The sequence below is a fragment of the Leopardus geoffroyi genome, chromosome A3, assembly GCF_018350155.1.
Source record: "Leopardus geoffroyi isolate Oge1 chromosome A3, O.geoffroyi_Oge1_pat1.0, whole genome shotgun sequence".
Taxonomy (NCBI): domain Eukaryota; kingdom Metazoa; phylum Chordata; class Mammalia; order Carnivora; family Felidae; genus Leopardus; species Leopardus geoffroyi.
The window spans coordinates 52,579,314-52,587,035 of record NC_059336.1 but is presented as its reverse complement, the minus strand read 5'-3'; the positions used below and the strand labels follow the sequence as shown (position 1 = coordinate 52,587,035).

The 7,722-nt window shown below is 43.2% G+C and overlaps 1 protein-coding gene across 1 annotated transcript in view; it reads left to right on the top strand.

Moving 5' to 3' along the window:
• Positions 1 to 1,362: 1,362 nt before the first annotated feature.
• Positions 1,363 to 7,722, top strand: part of LOC123580591 (sulfotransferase 1C1-like) — a 45,212-nt gene continuing 38,852 nt past the window's right edge. Inside the window, exon 1 of the mRNA XM_045445535.1 lies at positions 1,363 to 1,574. The gene's annotated coding sequence lies outside the window, so the exon portion shown is untranslated. The remainder of the gene's footprint in view (positions 1,575 to 7,722) is intronic.

Genomic DNA, 7,722 nt, shown 5'->3' with positions numbered 1-7,722 from the left:
CTGAATTGTTTCCAGTGGGTTAAAAAGGCATCCCAAGGGAGAGTCCTTGGAGACCAAAGACAAGCTTCCATATTCCTCCTCGAGAGAGGCCTTGCTGAGAAGGCCAAGAAGAAACTGCCGTTTCAACCCATGGAAAACACTGGAAAAGCTTTGCAAGGGGGAATTACCCAATTTTGTAATGTAAGTAGTTGGTAGGGGACATTGATAGAAAACAATAAAGACAGAAATCCATCATGATCTAAGTGACATTCCAACACATATAGAAAAGTGAGGTGAGAGCCCCCTAGATATACATTAACTAGGTAAGGAAAGCATGGTCTGCTGTTTTCAGCAAGGCCAGAAAGCAGTGTTCTGCTTTGCAATGTGTTCCCTATGGTTTCCTAACCCAGGACATAGCTATATGATTCCCCAAAATTCCTTATCTGTAATATAGGAAAAAAATGATACTATCTCTCTGGCATGGCTATGGTAAGAACTTTAAAATTATAGTAACACAAGTAAAGCACTTAGAAATTGAGCCCAATATATTTGAGCCTTTAATAAGTGTTAGCTGCTTATTGTTTGACTTAATTCATTTGGGGGCCCATGGTTTCCTTGCATGGTAATTTCCATAAGAGGGAAAATATTAACATGTAAGCCTTGAAAATATCAGAGAAAGAAAAAATGCAGTTTAAACTGTGAGTAGCAGTGCTCGCTTCGGCAGCACATATACTAAACTGTGAGTAGCATAAACTCATAAGCAAATGTAGCTATCACTTTGTGAAATAAATTAAAACAAACAGATTTTGAAAATGTGCAAGATAACCATGTGTAAGGACATTTTATGATAATAGAATTGTGTAAGGCACCCAGGTAGTTCAATTAAACAAACAAAACAAAACAAAAAATGTTTACTTTGCAATTACCAATAAATGGAATCCTAAACAAATTTTAAAGATCCATTGCATTTTTAACCTTTGACTTATATTCTATCAGAGCATTATGAACATCATAAACCAGGAATGGCAAAAGGTTTCATCTTTTAGCCAACTATTATCAATTGGAACTCTTTGAAAAATGTTAAGAAGGATTCTGAGGACACATTTCGGTTCATTGGAAAGAGTTTCCTGATCAATTATTAGCACACACTACAGATATACAGGGAAAGTGATGCTGCACATGCCATAGAATTACTCTTCCTTGTAATTCCAAATTTGTAATTCCAAAATAGTTTACCAGTGCCAGAAAATAGACAGCCATATAGCAAACAGTTTGGAACCAAAGGTCTGTCTGTGTTGTCAGTGAGATCTGCTGGAGATAATGACCAGGGCTTTCATTGGCTACTTCTTTCACCTCCTCTTTCCATTGTTAAGCACTTAGATGTAGCCTGATGCTCGACTTACCTTAGCGGGTCCTATATCAAGGGAACCGAGGGACAGGATCAGTGTACATCCTGTCCTTGTTTGTGGCACACATCTGAGGCTTCAGAATCACAAAGAATCCTGCAAGAAAAGCCTAAAATAAGCAGAGTCATCGAGTGTCAACAAATAGAAAGCAACGATCAAGGTCTCATAAAACCACTTGCCTGGAATCTTGTGAGTATTACCCAAAAGTCCTTATATGGAATCCCCAGATTAGTTTCCTTCAAGGAGAACATAAAGCAAGGTCAGGAAGATGGAATGAAAGCCGATTACTTTCTACAGCTCATAAAGGAGAAATCTGTTTTTCAAAGATCTGAAGGAGAAAAAAGATACTTTTCTGCCCCTAGTCCCAAATTTCCCAAAGCCTCTATCCATTGGTCCTATGGTGGCCTTACTGGATTAAAGTATAACTCTTTCCTCAGAATTAACTTAAATTCTCTCTGAGCACACTATTGCCAGGTCTTTCCCCTCCCTGCAGGTGGGAGACACTGCTGGTCTACCTCCACAGAGTAAGGCTCCCAATCTGTGTCTGTCAAATAACGGAGACCATCCTAAAACAGGGTTCAGACGAACCAAGACGCTTAGGTCTCAGGTTCTCTGCCAAGGGTGTCATGACTGAGCCAGATTTCCCTGCCTGTTCAATGGATGTTGTTTTGAAAAAGTTGAAGGGCACAGTGGCAGCAGATTCAGGAGCCCAGGCAAGCAGCCTACAGGGATGACCATAGGCCTTCTTTGCCTTTCTGTGGCTACAGAAAGAATTCTCTCCTCCTAACTTACTATCTTCAGAAAAGGTTCAGGCTAGGCAACCATAGACATTTAGTTCTGGGAGTGGAAGGGCAATGCGCAGGCTCTCTGGAGCCTCAGGCCAGGGAGCTGTGACATTGAGTTGTGACATTCCAAAGCCACAGGAGAAACAGGAGCCTGAGGTAGTGCAGGGCATCTTGCATAACACACATCTTGCATAAGTGAGGCTCAGAGGTTCTCTGAAAGCTTCACCCTTTACCTCAGTAACAGGTTGTCCCGTTACTGAAACCCCCACCCCTTCCCGAGATGCCAGAACTTGGGTGGTGGAGACAGTCCCTGTGTGGCCAGCATGATCAAGTGAGTGAACTGCATCAGGTTAATTCTGTGACATTCCAGAGCTGAAGTTCTCCCCTCAGGTGGGCACTAGTAGTGTTAACTACTACCCCCAGTAACCTCCTGAAAGCTGCTCTACAGGCCAGTGTGGGCTCCTGGGCCCTTCACCTTGCCTTGGAGCCCAACAAAGTTGTGTCAGAATGCAGTAAATAGGTGGATGGGGAAGCAAGATACATCCCTGGCCCAAAGGGACACATTCACATTCCACCAAGACAGGGGACTGGAATTAGGGGCCTGCAGGGAGGCACTCATGGGCTAGTGTCCTGGGCAAGTCCTATCTCATGCATCCTCCACTGGCTTTGCTGTGATTGAGGTTGGACCCAGAGGGCTTGAAATCAGGAGGAAACTCCCACCTTCACAGTGCACAGGAGAGCTGACCACATGCCAATTCCATTTTCCCACAACGAAATACACAGGCTGGGGCTTTGTCTGTAAGTAGTAGCAATGACGATATGCTGTTGCGGTTAAGGTCGCACAGAAGGCAAGCTGTGATTCAGGAAGAAAAAGATGTGTCTTCCTATTTGATGGGTAGATAAGCACATTTAAAGTCAGTTAATGACAATAACAAAAATCAGGATCCCACTCTGTGCCAGTTATCAGACCAGCACTGTGGAGGCCCTGAGATAAATGGAATGTGGTTCCTGAGATCAAGAAGCTGAAACTAGTTTGTTTATAGATTTCCAGGGCACCACTCTTTTCCTGTGTCATGGAAATTGTTTTCACCAAACTTATTATGTTTAGATGATCTTTTAAGAAAGAATTTGGTTTTTAAATAAATGTTATTTAATTTTTCAATCAATGTAAGAAGTTTTAAAAGTTTAAAACCCAGGGGAGTCTTTTCTGCTGGTGTACAGAATAATAGTTTCTTCCCTTAAGCCAAAAATAATAGATTAATGAACTGGTTCCAATAACGAAACAAACAAAATTGCTTGAAAATCCTGACAATGCAAAGAAATTCTATTACATACAACAAGCATACTTTTGGGCCAGGGATGTATCTTGCTTCCCCATCCACCTAAATGTGAAGCTGAGCATGGAGGAAGAAAAAAGGACATTTAAAGGTACCCAGGGGAAAAAAGGCTTGGTGTAGCAGGGCACCGACCACTGCTGGGTGTGGTGGGGAAAATGCCCACCTCCTCGCCTGTGAAGGTCAGAAGCGGGGACCTGAGGGAACTGAAGATAAACAGCCCTGTTGTGAACTTGGATTCTTTAAAATATTCTGAAAAAAAAAGTGTTCTGAAGAAAACTTGTCTCTCTGTACCAGGAGACAGTGAGGAAGCTTGACTATGTTTTCGTGGGTTATGGATGGAAAAAAGTGTCCCCTAAAGATTTGTAAGCTTGAGTCTGTGCTACAGATCAAATTCTACAACCCACTGGGCCCAGCAACCCCAAAACAATAAATTAACATAAAAATAAGTCACAAATTAGAAATAGCTCTGGTCCACCTCACAGGGGCACATCCAAACCTCGGACAGACAAGCCCGCAACCAGACCACATAGGACTCTGACATGTGTCCCCACAGAAAACAAACTCACAACTCCAAAGTTAAAACCTCATTTATAAAGAACCAGCAGAAAGGGCAAACAGCATATGAAGACTTCTTAGAACTTTAGGTAATATGACTATGAAGCCATCAATGTTTTAAAGTTTATATTAGGCATAGCCAGAGACAGAATTGTATGTTTAGAGAAGCAAATACCCTGAACAAGCCGATAGTTGTAGAACGTCCTTTTAAAAAACTAGACAAAATATTTTTCAAATATATCTTGTATTTGATGTGGTACGGAACCCATGCGAGGCTGGAACCCACCAACCTTGAGATCACAACCTGAGCCAAAATCAAGGGTCGGATGCTCAACCAACTGAACAACCCAGGTGCCCCTACATGAATTTTTGTTTAAATAGTGTGAAGAACACCTATAAACATTCTCCTAGATTCAACAAGGAATAAGACTTTGCTGCACCTATTCCCCACCCTTTCCCTCTATTTACAAATAAATGTATAATATTTTAAAGGAACATCAGAATGTAAATTGAGGTCACTGTGACACTTCACCTCCTACATACTGCAGTTGATATTTCCTAAAAGTAAGGACATTCTCTTCTCTTATTAGAACACCACTAGGCAGGCAATCTATGTTCAGAATTCCCCAACTTGCCCAATAATGTCCTGTAAAGCTGCTTTTTTTCCTGTTAAGAACTCACTAAACATCCTTGCGTTGCCTTTTGTTATGTCTCTTTTGTCTCTTATAAATCTGGATCAGTACCCCTGGCCCAAACCATTTTGTTCTCTTTTGTTGTCTATTTCCCTGATATTGATTCTTTTTAAAAATTCAAGCCAGTTATTTCACAGAACAGCCCACATTCTGGTTGCATCCAATTAGTTCTTGATGATGAAATTCAGGTTAGACATTGTTACTAGAAAATGCCCCAGGTGATGCCTCTGATATCTGGCTGCATCGCAGCTGGCACACAATCCAGGTCATTCTGCTATCAGGAATGCTAATTTACACTTGGTGGAGGTCATCGCCTCCCCATCTCTTCATTAGAAAGTACATTTTCCCCTCTATAATCTGCTGTGAGTGGATACTTTGTGTGAATATCCTATTTCTCTCAACACTGTATCTAATGGTTAGCATCCACTGGTGCTGTTTTTATATCTACCGTTCCTTTTACATTTATTAGCTGTATCCATCCACAAAGAAGATCAGCTGAAATGCTTTAAAAGCAGTCACAGAGCCCAGCAGAGCAAACAAAAATGTTGTCTGGAGGATCCTACCTTCAAAATAGAACTAAAGAAGTTCCACATATCAAGTGTTCCTGACCATAAATTGTGCTGAGAAGCCAGAGCAAATGTGCTGAAGTATGAATATGCAGGACTGACCTGCTGAATGAAGAGGCACGAGCTCAGGGGCAACAGGTAGCTCTCTCAACATCTGACCTCCCAGTCTGGGGCCATGAAAACCCTGGAGTCATTTTGATTGAAGATGCAATTTCAGTATACCCACATAAACGAAGTACAGCCACAAGATTTATTATTTAGAGATCCCAGAAGGGAGGTGATGCAATGAGCCCAGGGAAAGGCTGTCTTCAGTCCCAGGTCACCAGCAAGCAGGAGATCAAGAGCGGGGTAGCAAGCATCTCTTACAAGGTGATCAGGATGGTCGTCACTGACTTTTCGTGGGCCTAACCCTAAGTGGTTATTTTAGAAGGTGCCCTGGTAAAAGTCAAGCAGGAACTTATGGTGGGCATCCTAAAATGAATTTCAGACCCTGGGTGTGAGCAAGTTGTCATACTGTGAAATCCCTGGGCAGCAACTCAAAATAGCTGTTTTCACATCACAAGTGACCCATCAATGCCTAGACTTTAGTCTTTAGGGAAACTCATGGGCATTGTCCAGACAGCAGAGATAATAAAAGCTGCTGACATGGATTGGTCACCCAGCACGTGAAACATATGAGCAAAGCATAAATGCCAAACAACAATATAATTCAATGAACAACAGTTCGAAATCCTGTCAAATCTTTCCCCTCATTTGTTGCAGTCCAGCCAAGAAAATAAATCAAAGCCCTTGGATAAGATAGTTGTACCTGTTGGGCTGTCTGAACTTGTCCAGAATTATTAATACATATGCATCAGGGGGTGGCCTTTATAGGACATACACCTCCTTGCTGGGCCAATAAGTAATCTAAAGCCACATGGTTATCTAAAACCATCTGTATTAAGAAATCACTAAGAAATGCACTAACAAACAAGACTATTAGAGGGCTTAACAGGGAGATTATGGAGCCCTGAGCAGTGACTATGGGGAAGGGTGGTGTGGGAAGGTGACCCTGCGGCTTTGTTCTTGAAGTGGGGAGTGCTATGCCAGGTGCACCTCCAGCCAGGGAAGGGTCCTCTCAACAGAAATTAAAATCACTAACTCCTAGTAGGATGCATGATATGGACCAATCTAACAGGTGTGATGACAGTAAGCAATTGAGTGATGTGTTAAAAGGGCCCCACAAAGTGGTAAGACTGGACACATACCTTGGTTTCCCAAAGCTTAAAGGCACAGCAGAGAGCAGCCTGCCTCACAGTCAAGTAGCAAGCAAGGGGGCCTGGGATAAACATAGCTAACTATGCCAAATGGGGATCAACAGTAGGGGATTCTGATAAATAAATTCTGTTCAGTTCACAACCAAGTCCCGAGGAGTATTCACCATCATCAACTGCCATGTGTTCCTGGATGTCATCTCTGCTACAGGAGAAGGTCACAGAGATAGCATTCAGGATGAGGCTGTGTCCTGGGGTGTCATGGGCTAGGGTTCTATCATGTCCAGAATCTTCAAGTCCCATGCTGTTGGTATGGTCATGTCTCAGATTTCATGCCATTGTGGACATGGGCATTGCCATCTCCAGCATAGCCACAGTCAAAGGGAGCCATGCTATAGTAGAGTGGCTCTCCCAGGGAGCCACTTAGGAGGGGGACTGAGGAGCCAAGAGGTCTAACAGGGTCTCATGGATTTAAAACGCCCTGATTAAGGTTTGCTTGCCCTGCCAGGAGAATTTATCACAAATTCTCAATAAATTTTGGGGGTCCTCAGAGATGCACCTCACAAATGATTGGGTGGTGCTCTCCTCCAAGGCATGAGTCTCCATCATTGAACAGAACAGCTGGAGGCACACGTATAGCCGTGGTTTTAAGAAAATTTAGTGATATGCGCTTGGCAGTTTGATGTTTGGCCTTGTCTTGCCAGAGATTGGTGTGACCCACCAATTAGCATTGAAATTAGGGCAGTGTAATGGCCTGTTCCCAGAGGTGAGGATGCTGGTGATCATTTGGGCAGGGCTGGTGGCCTTTAAGCATTTGTGCCATTGGTCCCATTTAAGAGAGAGGGCTTGAACTGCCGGCTAGTATCCACATGTGGCATCCTTTCAGAAGTAGCCCCTCCAGAACTGACTTCCAACACTAGCCTTCCCCTGACTCTGGGTGCAATTGCAGGCGAGTGGCCAGGCAGTTTCAGCAACTCTCTAGTGTTGCCTCTCTGGGATCCAGGCGAAGCCCCATGACCCAGATGGCATGGCACACAAGGCACAGAGTAAGACCAGCAGCAGCAAACATCTGTATGCTATAATTTCATGCCTGTGCACTGACTGCTCCTCGTAGTGATTTACTATGGGACCATTGTGGGTCAGCTGCTT